Raw genomic sequence first — 12,482 nt, 5'->3', positions numbered from 1 at the left:
ACCAGCCTTCCTTGCCCCAGCTCAGTCTCACAGGAAGCTTCCTCCCCCGGAAGCAGTCAGCAAAGAGAGCCCGCATCTCTGCCTGCGTCCAAACTCCCAGGAGATCCAGCGCAGGGCAGGCGTTTAATTGGCTACGGTAGGGGTCTGGGGCAGGGGGTAGAGCTAAAGTGCAGGACTATATTACCTGTTATGAGCTAAATTGTGTCCTCACCTACCCCCAATTCACAGGTTCAAGCCCCAGCCCCCAAGGTGATTGAATTTGGAGGTAGGGCCTTTACGGAGGTAACTAAGGTTAAATGAGGTTGTCTGGGTGGGGCTCTCACCCAACAGGACTGGGGTCCTTACACGAAGAGGAAAAGACACCATGGTCGAGCACCCACAAGAAAGACCGTGTGAGGACACGGGCAGAAGGAGGCCATCTGAGAGCCGAAGAGAGGTGTCAGGAGAAAACAAACCTGAAGACACCTCGATAGCAGACTTCCGGCCTCAAACGGGGAGAAATCAATTTCTGGTATGTAAGCCCCCCCTGCGGGCGGTATTCCGCGGGGCGGCTCTAGCAAAGTCCTACACGACCCCAGGACAGTTGTTGGCTCTCATCTGTTTTGTGGGTTTCGGAGTGTGATTCTCACGATCTTAGACCGACAGAAAGAAGTTTCCTTCTAAAAATAGCGCCTGGGACGAGGTAAGTGAACTGTAAATGACAGCCGTGATTTTGCCGCTGCTGTTGTTTCTGTTGCTGGCGGTGGTCACGTCGTCACAGTTAGGCTCCTCGTGGAGATGAAGGGGTTGCTCAGACCGCTCTATAGCCTAGAAGGTCAGACACCCTCAAAAGAAAGCCAGAACTATGTGTTCTCCACACACAAGATTTGTGTTTGAGGTGTAATTGGTATATGACATTGTATTAGTTTCAGATGCGCAACCTAATGATTTGATATTTGTGGCTACTGCAAAATGGTCACCATAATAAGTCTTGTAACACCCGTCATTATGCACGGTTGCAGAAATTTTCTTTTGTTTTGAGAACTTTTAAGATCTACTCTCCTCGCAACTTCAAATATATAATATTGTTAACTATACTCACCATGCTATATGCTACACCCCCAGGATTTCTTTTATAACTGGCAGTTTATACCTTTGACCCTCTCCACCCATTCTCCTGCCCCCCACCACCTCTGGCAACCATCAATCTATTCTCTGTTTCTATGGGCTCTTTTTTTGTTATTGTTTTTCTTTCCATTAAAAAAAATTTTTTTAACGTTTTATTTATTTTTGAGACAGAGAGAGACAGCATGAACGGGGCAGGGGCAGAGAGAGAGGGAGACACAGAGGCAGAGAGAGAGGGAGACACAGAATTGGAAGCAGGCTCCAGGCTCTGAGCCATCAGCCCAGAGCCCGACGCGGGGATCGAACTCACGGACCGCGAGATTGTGACCTGAGCCGAAGTCGGACGCCCAACCGACTGAGCCACCCAGGCTCCCCTCTTTCCATTTTTATATTCTATTTTTGAGAGACAGAGACAGAGAACGGGCAGGGGAGGGGGGCAGAGAGAGAGGGAGACACAGAATCCGAAGCAGGCTCCAGGCTCCGAGCTGTTAGCACAGAGCCCAACTCAGGGCTCAAACTCACGAACTGCGAGATCGTGACCTGAGCCGAAGTCGGACGCTCAACTGACTGAGCCACCCAGGCACCCCCTCATTTTTATATTCTACACAGGGGTGAAATCATATGGTATTTGTCTTTCTCCGGCTTATTTCTGTATAATGCCCTCAAGGTTCATCCATGTTTTTACAAGTTGCAGGATTTCCATATTTTTTATGGCTAAATAATCTGTATCTATATCTATATCTATATCTATATCTATATCTATATCTATATCTATATCTATGTATCTATATAATAGATATATTATATCTGGATATATATCTCAGTGGACTCTTCCATTGTTTCCATCTTTTAAGCTCTTATAAACAATGCTTCCATGGACGTGGAGGTGCATATGCTTTTTTGAATTAGTGTTTAATTTTATTCAGATAAATACCAGCAGTGGAATTGCTAAATCACACGGTAGTTCTTTTCAATTTCTGGAGGCGCCTCCATGCGGCTTTCCATAATTGCACCAATTTACATTCCCACCCACAGTGTAAAAGCTTCTCTTTTTCTTCGTATCCCCGTCAACACTTATTTTTCGTCTTTTGGAGAATAGCCATTCATTCTAACAGGTGCGAGGAGTTATCTCATTGTGGGTTTTTTTTATTGAAGTGTAATTCACATAAAATGTTATGTTAGTTTCAGGTGTGCAACATGGCGATTCAACAACTGTATACATTATTTAGTGCTTGCCACAGTAAGTGTTCTCACCGTCTGTCACTACATAGCAATAGCACAATATTATTGACTGTATTCCCTATGCTGTACTTGTCATCTCCGTGACCTATTTATTTTATAACTGGAAGTCTGAACTTAATCCCTCACCTGTTTCACCTTTCCCCATCACCTCCCCTCCTCCCTCCCCCACCGGCAAGCATCAATATGTTCTAAAAGTCTGTTCGATGCGATGTGGTTTTGATCTGTATTTTCCGGATGATCGGTGATATCGAGCACCTTTTCATGTTCCTGTTGGCCATCTGGATGTCTTCTTTAGGAAAATGTCTATTCAGATCCTCTGCCCAGTTTTTAACCGATTGTTTGTTGTTTTGCTAATGAGTTGTATGAATTCTTCGTCTTTTGGATAATAGCCCCTTATCAGATGTGGGATTTGCAAATGTTTTCTACCACGCAGTAGGTTCTCTTTGCATTTTGTCGGTGACTTCCTTTGCTGCGCAGAGCTTCTCAGTTTGATGTGGTCCCACACAAGAGTTTTTCGATCTTGAAATTCCATGGGAAATTGAAAATGATTTGTTTGAATTCAAAGTTAGGGCTGATGAGAATGAAGATAGTAAAAATGGGGAAAGCGTTTAGAAATGAAGGCCCGATGGTAATGGTGAGCAAGGGTGAGAGGAAAAGACTTAAAGGTGAAAGTATTGGAACAAATAAGAAGGAATAAAATCACCTTAGGTAAATAATTGATAGAAGTTTATTCACTGATAGAAACATCCTGTATATTTCTCATATCAGTGTAACAAAATACTTTCTGTATAAACTTTTTTTTTTTTTTAGGCAAACAAAAGGTCTACTCTCTTCCCTTTTTCATTGTAACAAAGCACTGCTGGCCTTGTGAGTCACTGTGAATTATGTGGACCTTCTGTTTGCCTCAGAATCTTGCCATCATTTCTGTGTTGTTCTATGAGAAAAGTGTTTCTTGCATTCCAAATGCGTTTGGGATCACAGCATGTCTATAAATTGGGACAGCTGATTTCCAGTTTTAATAAGAGGCCGTGGTTCCTGCCAACACTCAGAGGCTGGTGTATCATGTCCCGTAATTAGGAAAAAATAAACTATCCGGTCACAGCTGAGTTGAAATTCATTCTCTGCCTCGTAAATGTGTTCTACATGCGGAAGGCTAACTTCACCCCTGTTAAACTCTGTTAAACTCTGATTAGTGAGCTTTCCTCTTTAGTTTTTGTGTATTCCAAATTTCCCACAACAATCTCTATCTCACTCTTGCGATCAGAAAAGCAATATAACAAATACTTTTTAAAAAGAGGGACTCTGGAGTTTTCTTTCATGTGATTGAAATGTAAATAAATCCATCTGGCACTGAGAAGATTTCATGTATTCCTACCTCTCTGGAGCAATGCCACAAACTTCATTTGTAATGTACCAAGTTTATCTTTGGATGGAGACTTGCGGAACAATGGGGAGGGCAGGTGTCCTTTATTTGCACATAATCTCATAAACTTCAACTTATTCTGTGCCTGGTTATCACCAACACCTGCATGACGGGCTGGGGCAAACAAAAGAGGCTTTCAGGGGCAGAAAACTATCCTTATAAAACTCCAAAGTCAAAGTTGCGTCTTTGTTGAGTGCACTCAGCTAGCTGTGGATTTCTTTTCTCAATCATAAATAATTCACACAGTTCATGAACTTAAAAACGTGAAACACTTTGCAGTGAAAACTTTTTGGGTCCTTCATCTGTACGCTTTTCATCTCGGAGCCCTCACAGGTCGCTAATTGCTTTTTTCAGTTTCAGGGACATTCTTCCAGAATTTCTTTAGGCATGTATGAGCATATAAGATCTCATGTATATTTTAAGCTGTGGATAATCTAAGGAACACTAGTAGAAATGATCTTCTTCCAGGAGTTTTTCCTTTTGCGTGTAGGAAAAGTTATTATAGTGAACCTTATATGGTTTTAATTTTCTAGCAATAGTAGAGATAGCCGTGCCTACTAATTAGTGCTTAGCTAGGCATCCATAGATCTGCCTTTAGTTTAAAATATGACTCTGGGGCACCTGGGTGGCTCAGTCGGTTAAGCGTCCGACTCCTGGTTTCAGCTGAGGTTATGATCTCATGGTTCGCGAGCCAGGCTCCACACTGACTCTGAATCAGGCTCCACTCGACCCCCTTCCATTCTCTCTTTCTTTCTCTCTCTCTCAAAAATAAATAAACTTAAAGGGGCGCCTGGGTGACTCAGTTAAGCATCCGACTTCAGCTCAGGTCATGATCTCAACGGTTCGTGAGTTCGAGCCCCGCTTCGGGCTCTGTGCTAACAGCTCAGAGCCTGGAGCCTGCTTCAGATTCTGTGTCTCCCTCTCTCTCTGCCCCTCCCATGCTCGTGCTCTGTCTTAAAACTAAATAAAACGTTAAAAAAAGGGGGGGTGCCTTGGTGGCTCAGTCGGTTAAGCGTCCGACTTGAGCTCAAGTCATGATCTCGTGGTTTGTGAGGTAAAGCCCTGAGTTGGGCTCTGGGCTGACAGCTCAGAGCCTGGAGCCTGTTTCGGATTCTGTGTCTCCCCCTCTCTCTGTCTCTCCCCTGCTTGCACTCTGTCTCCTTCTCTCTCAAAAATAAATAAACATTTCAAAAAGTTTTTAATAAATAAACTTAAAAAAGTAAAAAACAAATAAAATATGACTCTGAACTATAGTTCTTTGGGCTTCAGCTGAGAAAAAGAATGTGCATCTATTACTATGAAATGGGGGTAGATGTACCCGTGCCCTGAGAAGTACAAGCTCCCAGACAAAGAGAAGGAATCGGTGATTACCTTTGCATGGACTATGGTGTCTTCTAATCTTCTTTAATAATAAATGAACAGCCTTAAATTATGGCTCAAGACTATTAAACTAAGTTTGCAAAGCAGGACACAGCTATCAGGTATAATCTGTATAATGAACTCATTAACCAACCTTCTTTTATTGCTTGTAAATGTCACTACCATTAGCCAAAGTTTATTGAACCTCTGTAATGTGCTTTCTACCATCCAAAGTGAGATGACTGACTTGGGAGAGATCTCTGGACATCTAGGATGTCTGAAAAGGCCATTGGTAACCAGCCGTAGAAGAGATAAATGGGAATTTGCTACAGAGGCAATGGTGGCATGCCCTCTTTCTCTCAATATATCTGAGGACGCTCATTTAATTCAATAGAATTTCACAGCCTTGTTTTGCATAAATCAATATTAATTTATAGGTTATATTTTAAAAGCCTTGTCCAGTATCTTTGATCAATGTAGTCTATCGAAAGCATTTGCCTCATTTGCTTTATTATGTATTTGTCTAACTTTATCATATATAATATACATCACATGATATATAAATATTATAAATATATTTACATTTATAAACGTATAAGCATATGATAATTTTATCGATACGTATTTCTGAACATTTAAAACTAAGTTGCAGAATCAGGCTCTAACCCTTAAAGATTAAGTATGATTATTTCCTAAGAACAAGGACATTCATTTAAGTAATCATAATATAATTACTAAAATCAAAACTATAATCTTGAAATAATTCCATTATCTTGTTTGTGGATCTTATTCAGATTTCACCAATGGTCTCAAAAATGTCCTCCTGTAGAGTAATTTTTATTTTTCTAGGATGGAATCTAATCCAGGGTCACTCAATGCATGTGGCTTTCATGTCCCCTTAGTTTTCTTTTCTTTTGTTTTTTAACTAATTTTATTTTATTTTAAGTAATTTCTTTACCCAACGTGGGGCTCAAACTTACAACCTTGAGATCAAGAGTTGCTCACTCTACCCACTGACCCATTGAGGTCCCCCTCCCCTTTCTTTTCGTTAAAATGGAACCATTCCTCAGCTATTGTCTTTCATGATATTGGCATTGTTGAAAAATATACTTATTCTGTAGAACATCCCCCAGTTGGTGTTTGTCTAGTGTTTCTTTACGATTAGGTTCAGGTTATAAAAACCGAGAAGAATATGATACAACTGATGCTATTATCTTCTTAGTCCTTTTAATTTCAGTCTTTCTGGTGCGTGTAGTGTCATTTTACATCACAGTTGTTGTTGTTGTTGTTGTTTTCCTTGGAGACTCTATTTTCAAATAATCTCTACACCCGACATGTGGCTCGAACCCACAACCCTGAGATCAAAAGTCTTATGCTCTTCCAACTGAGCCAGCCAGGCACCTCTACGTTGTAGTTTTATTTTATTTTATTTTATTTTATTTTATTTTATTTTATTTTATTTTATTTTATATTATTTTATTTTATTTTATTTTATTATGTTTATTTATTTGTTTTGAGAGAGACGGACAGAGGCACGTGAACAAGTAGGGCAGGGGTAGAGGGAGAGAGACAGAATCCCAGCAAGCTCTGTACTGTCAGCACAGAGCCCGATGTGTGGCTCGATCCTACAAACTGTGAAATCATGACCCGAGACGAAATCAAGAGTCAGATGCTTAACCAACTGAGCCACCCAGGTGCCCCTACATTGTGGTTTTAGTTGGCATGTCCCTCATGACTAGTGAGGTTGTACATATTTTCATACTTCTTAACTATTTGGATATCCCTTCTTTTGCCCAATTTCCCCCTTATTATCTCTTTCTCGTTGAATTGTATGGGTGTTCGGCATATATTCCCAGTACACGTTCTTCTTGGTCTGTGTGTCACAAATATTTTCTCCCTCTTTGTGACTTGCTTTTCACGCTCAAGGAAATTTATTAAACCTTTTATGTTTAAAACATTGTGTTCTGCTTTAAAAATCCTTCCCTATTGTTTATATTATCTTCTACGATCTATGATCACGATCTATGAGCACGACCTATGATCAACCTGTTATTAACTTTTGCATATGGTGTAAGGTAAGGTCAAGTTTCATTTTCTTTATATGAAGGTCCAATTGCCCAGCACTGTTTATTGAAAAGGCCATCCTCTATTGCTCTGAAGTGCTGTCTTTGGCCTAAATCCATTGTCCATGTTGCATGGTCTTTCCTGGAGTCTCGGTCTCTTCCATTAGTCTCTGTCCATTGTTACCCCAATGCCATCCTACCTCATTGCTATAGTTCCGTAAGTCTTGATATTTAGTGAAGTATGGCCTCCATCTAATTTTTCAATAATACCTTGTCTATTCTTAGTCCTTTGCATTTTGATAAAATATTTAGAATTGGTTTGTTAAATTCTGTGATGAAAGAAAGAAAAACACTGGGAGTTTTGATCAGAATTGTATCACTGGAGAGAATTGACATTTTTACGATATTGATTTACCAATATATGAGTATGGTTTATCTCTCCATATACTTAGTGGGGTGTGTGTGTGTGTGTGTGTGTGTGTGTGTGTGTGTGTTTCTCTCAATAATGTATTACAGTTCACTGTGTAAAAACATCATTTGTTCATTTGCACATCTTTTGTAATTGTATTCCTACATATTTGATTCTTAGGTTATTAGGATGTGGGAATGCAATTAACTTTTCTTTTTTTTAATTTTTTTAAAGTTTCTTTATTTATTTTGAGAGAGAGAGAGCGCACGCACACACAGGAGGGACAGAGAGAGACAGAGAGAGAGAAACCCAAGCAGGCTCTGCACTGTCAGCATGGAGCCCAGTACACAGCTCAAACCCACAAACTGTGAGATTATGACCTTAACTGATGCCAAGAGTCAGATGTTCAACTGACTGAGCCACCCAGGTGCCCCTGCAGTTCAGTTTTAAAATAGACATTGTACATGGGGCACCTGTACAGTTGGTTAAATGTCTGGCTCTTGATTTCAGCTCAAGTCGTGATCTCACAGTTCCTGGGGTCAAGCCCTGCATCGGGCTCAGGGCTCACAGCACGGAGCCTGCTTGGGATTCTCTGTCTCCTTTTCTCTCTGCCCCTCCCCTGCATGCATTCTGTCTCTCCCTCAAAATAAATAAGCATTGAAAAATAAAATAAAATAGACATTGTATGCAGCACACTTGCTGAACTCAATTAGTCTAAATATTTACTTGTATATTCCTTTGGCATTTGCAATTCATAGAATCTTCGAATAATGTCAGTGTTATTTCTTCTTTCCTAAAATTTTTTTCCTATTTCCCTATTCTTTATGGCCTGCCTGGGGCCTCTAGCACAGTGTTGAGCAGACTTGGTCACACTGGAAATCCTTGTGGCACCATGGAGCTGTGCCTCTGAGATCCCCCTTCAGAAATGAGCCTGACCTTGGGAGTGTGGTTAGCTCACAGCCTCCGACTGCAGGCGGCTTCAGGATCTCCTCCAGCTTCTGAGCTGGGGCCAAGCAGTTCCAGAGCGGCTTCCAGCCAACAAGTGAGCATCGCAGTGGCGGAAGGAGTCACTTACTTGGGCAGCCTGGGGTTCCCCTATGGGAAAAATTGAGACACAGCTCCCCATTGGGTTGGTGAAGATATTCCCAGAGCTGCACTGCGATCGGAGGCTGCTCCTGTCTCTTGTTCGTCCCTCCCCTCTCCTACCACATGCGTCAGAGCCACACTGAAGCCTGCGGCTTTCTCTGCCCAATCCTGCTCCCTCTCCATCTTTCACAAGTGTCACCTCCAACAAGTACGTTGCACTTCGAGACCCATCTTGGCATCTGCTTCTCAGACATTAGTCAACACACTTTGCCTTATTCTCAAAACCAAAAGAAAAAAAGTTTTAACATTTAATGATTAATTATGGTGTTTAGTATAAGCTTTTTGTGAATGCTTATGATCAGATTAAGGAAGTTCACTTCCTGGATTGCTAGAAGCTTTCTTTTTAACCATAAATGGGTGCTGAACTTAAGCAAAACCCTTTCTACGCCTGTTGAGGTGATTACGCAAATAGTTTTTCTCCTCTGTTCAGTGAATATAGAGAATTACGGTGGTTGATTTTTGACTGTGAAGCACATCTTGCTTTCCTGGGGGGAAAAGTAAGTTGATCATTATGTATATTGGCCTTTTGCGTATTGCTGGAATCTGTAAATATTTTGTATAGGATTTTTACATCTAATGTTCCTGAGTGAAATTAGCCTGGAATTATCCTTTCTCATAATGTCTTGTCCAATGTTAACATCAAATTTATACCAGGCTCATAAAATGAGGTGGGGAGTGTCCTCTCCCCCAGCATAAATAGTTTATTGTGAACATTCTAATGTCGCACTAGGGGACTCGAGCGTTCACTCAGGAGTACTCTGCATGGGGGGGGGGGGGGCCAGGAGTGTGCTGAAAATATACCGTGTGAAAGTATGGGTTGCTGAGGAGCAGACTTCATGCCATAGCCTTGGTCAGCTAAGCTACGTTGGGCAGGAACAAACTAGGCCAGGCCAAGAACGCTTAGTTCTCCTTTGGCCGGCCCACACCTGGTCTCTTGTCCTTCCTCATGCTTCCTCATTCACGATCTTGTTGGGGAGAGGGAGGTATGAGGAGGCAAGAAGCTCTTTATCTGCCAGCCTGATGGTACCAACTGAACATTGGGTTCCCAGTCTAGTCTTTGGCTGGGAAGGCGTCCAAGGACTTGGACCTTCATTGTAGTATCTTCAGACTGGTTGGCGAGAGAGACGTGGCCCTGCCCTGGGGCTGCCCTCCCTCTGCGGCGTCCAAGAGTTCCTGCGTGTAGCAGAAGGTGCAAGCACCATGTGGCCTATGGCCTGCATGCCACAGAGGGGCCAGTAAAGAGCGTCCTTCATGATGCACTTGACCCCGTAGAAGTGCATATCATAGGAAATGGAGTATGTCCCATCATGAGTTGCCTTCACTCTCAAACAACCAACGAAGTCCTGTGGGTTAATTTTGTACCGGTCAAAGGTTTTGCAGGCCACTTTGATCTTCTTGGCAGTCTTATGGGAGGGGGAAATTAGTACCCAGTCCCTTGCATCAAGACAAGCATGGGGTTGGCACCTCTCAAGGGTTTCTCCCAGGCTTTCAGTGTTCTCCCCCCTGCACGTGGGACCTCAGCTGCTCTGATGGGGACTGCTACTTCCGCCCCTTCTGGAGGACCACGGACGCTGTCTTGTCTGTCAGGGTTTGGAAATACTCTTCTGTCTTCCTCCAGCACCAAGAAGAGGGTTTGTCTGCCAGCATCAGGGTGTCCCTGACCTGGAAGGAGATCTTCAAGGTGTCACAAAGCCCTTCTGCCTGCTCTGGTTGGCACTGCCGACTCTGCAGGGCCCCAGACTGGGCTCCAGCAGCAGCCACAGGGTCACCGCCCATGTGTCACTGCCACACATCTGCTGAGGGACTCGAAGTGGAAAAAGTTGAGGAACTTCGTGGCATATTCCAACCTCATCAGCCAGACTGGGTTGGGCCACCCCCCCCCCCCCCCCCACACACACACACAGCCTCGGCTCCCCACCATGCCTTTGGGAAGTGTTTCCTCTTATTAAAGTCTGGAAGAGATTGTGTAAGCCCGGAGGAGGAGGAAAAGGAGACAAAGAAGAACACATGAAGTAGGGTTCCATGTATTAGCATTTCTAAGACAGGCAAAAGTAAGCTACCCTGCCCAGTAATGCATACGTTGCTGAGAAAGCTGTAAAGAGAAGCAAGAAGATGTCCATCACAAGTGTCAGAACGGTGGTCGTGTCTTTAAGGAAGTGAGGAATTATTATCTAGGATGGGCAGACAAACTTCTCCAGTGTTAGCTGTATTATTGACCTGGGTGGTGGTTATGCAGAACTTTGCTTTAAAATTCTTTGGACCAGGGGTAATAAGTCTTCTTTAAGCCATAGTCTTTCAACGATGACCTACGGGCCAAATGCAGCCTGCTGCCTGTTTTTATAATAAAATTTACTGGAACACGACCACATTCATTATGTGCTTTCGTGCTGCAAACAGACCAGAGAAGTTCTGGCAAAGACTGTATGCCCTGCAAAGTGAAAAATATTTACTACCTGGCCCAGAGGAATTCATAAAACACGAGCATAGTTTCAACCAGAGGTGGTTTTAACCTTGTATAGAAATTGTATGCACTCTTCTGTACAGATGGCCTATTTCACAGTTTTTTAAAGGAGCAGAAAAAGAGAAGAAAAGAAAGAATGGGACTGGTGCCTAATATGGTTAATATTTATTCGTTAGTTTATATAATCTTTATTTTGAAGACCCACTCGGAGAATATGATTCAAGGATTATTTAGTGTCTTTAACTAAAACTCCTTTATGCTAGTTCACGTAAAGGGAGATTTATTATATAGAAACAGGACCCCCAGGAACCCAACTGAGCTTCGAGACTGAGATTACCAACTCCAGGCAGTTTCTCTCCCTCCCTCCCTCTCTCTCTCTCTCTCTCTCTCTCTCTCTCTCTCTCTCTCTCTCCTGGTCACCACCACCTCCCTGGCCTCTCATCTTTGCTACTGTCCCCAAGTGGTGATTTCACCCCACGATTTGTTGGCATTCTAGTCGGTCCTTTGTAGACCATTCTCTCAATCCCTATATCCAAATTCAGAAGAGACAAGCTTCCTGCCCAACTCCAAATTCTTGGAGCAAGTGGAATGTCTTCCAATTTAGCAAGTGGAATGTGAACTGGACCCTGGTCACATGGGTCCAGTTCACAGTGATGGGCAGGTAGGGGTAGCTTGTCTGGCCTGTGGAAACAGAAGCATTTCTAAGAAGGGACTGTGGGTGGGGAGCAATCATTCACACGTGTAACAAAATAAGACAGGAACAAGGATGGGCATTGCATGGGGGGGGCAATAAACAGTAGGGGGGGAGTGATAGATGCTGAAAGGTATTGCAGGATCCTTTTAAAGTGTGTACAAGGATTCATTTGCACTTGGTATTGAGAGTCTTTATAAATACTTTTAAGCCCTTGAAATAGAAGGCCAAATTTGGGGGCAAGGTGGAAGAGAATAGTGGATTCGTTAGCAAAAAAAACAAAAACAAAAACAAAAACAAAAAACAGTTGAAAAGGAAAGGCAAAAGCTAACCCTGGAGGAAAAGCCTTTGAATAAGACTGATTTGCAAAGGAGCACACTTAAATGGTTCTTACTTCAAAATAGTAGTCCTAGGAGCTGTGCGTTTGCGATCAACACAGTGGAAATCAGAACTGTGGAACTCTTAACTGCAGTACTCATGCTGGGCTCTTTACACATGCAAAGGAGAAGTCGGCTAACACACCTTGTACTTAGAGATGCAAATGAAACTAACTGGAACCCTAGCCCTTCTCGGTGGGGTGGCTG

At 42.7% G+C, this 12,482-nt stretch overlaps 1 long non-coding RNA gene, 1 other non-coding gene and 1 pseudogene across 2 annotated transcripts; 1 reads left to right on the top strand and 2 right to left on the bottom strand.

Moving 5' to 3' along the window:
• LOC123381321 lies at positions 1-2,482 on the top strand. The gene is made up of 3 exons (XR_006588202.1): positions 1-136; positions 331-511; positions 2,287-2,482. It is a non-coding gene; the product is annotated as an uncharacterized LOC123381321 (long non-coding RNA).
• A 3,972-nt stretch (positions 2,483-6,454) lies between these two features.
• Positions 6,455-6,527, bottom strand: TRNAK-UUU. Its single transcript has one exon. It is a non-coding gene; the product is annotated as a tRNA-Lys (tRNA).
• A 3,308-nt stretch (positions 6,528-9,835) lies between these two features.
• On the bottom strand, positions 9,836-10,598 carry LOC109493024 (annotated as a pseudogene).
• Positions 10,599-12,482: the final 1,884 nt, after the last annotated feature.

Source organism: Felis catus, chromosome D3 (genome assembly GCF_018350175.1).
Source record: "Felis catus isolate Fca126 chromosome D3, F.catus_Fca126_mat1.0, whole genome shotgun sequence".
In the NCBI taxonomy this organism is placed as follows: domain Eukaryota; kingdom Metazoa; phylum Chordata; class Mammalia; order Carnivora; family Felidae; genus Felis; species Felis catus.
Note: the sequence above shows the minus strand (reverse complement) of the source record. Positions and strands in the feature narration are given on the sequence as shown.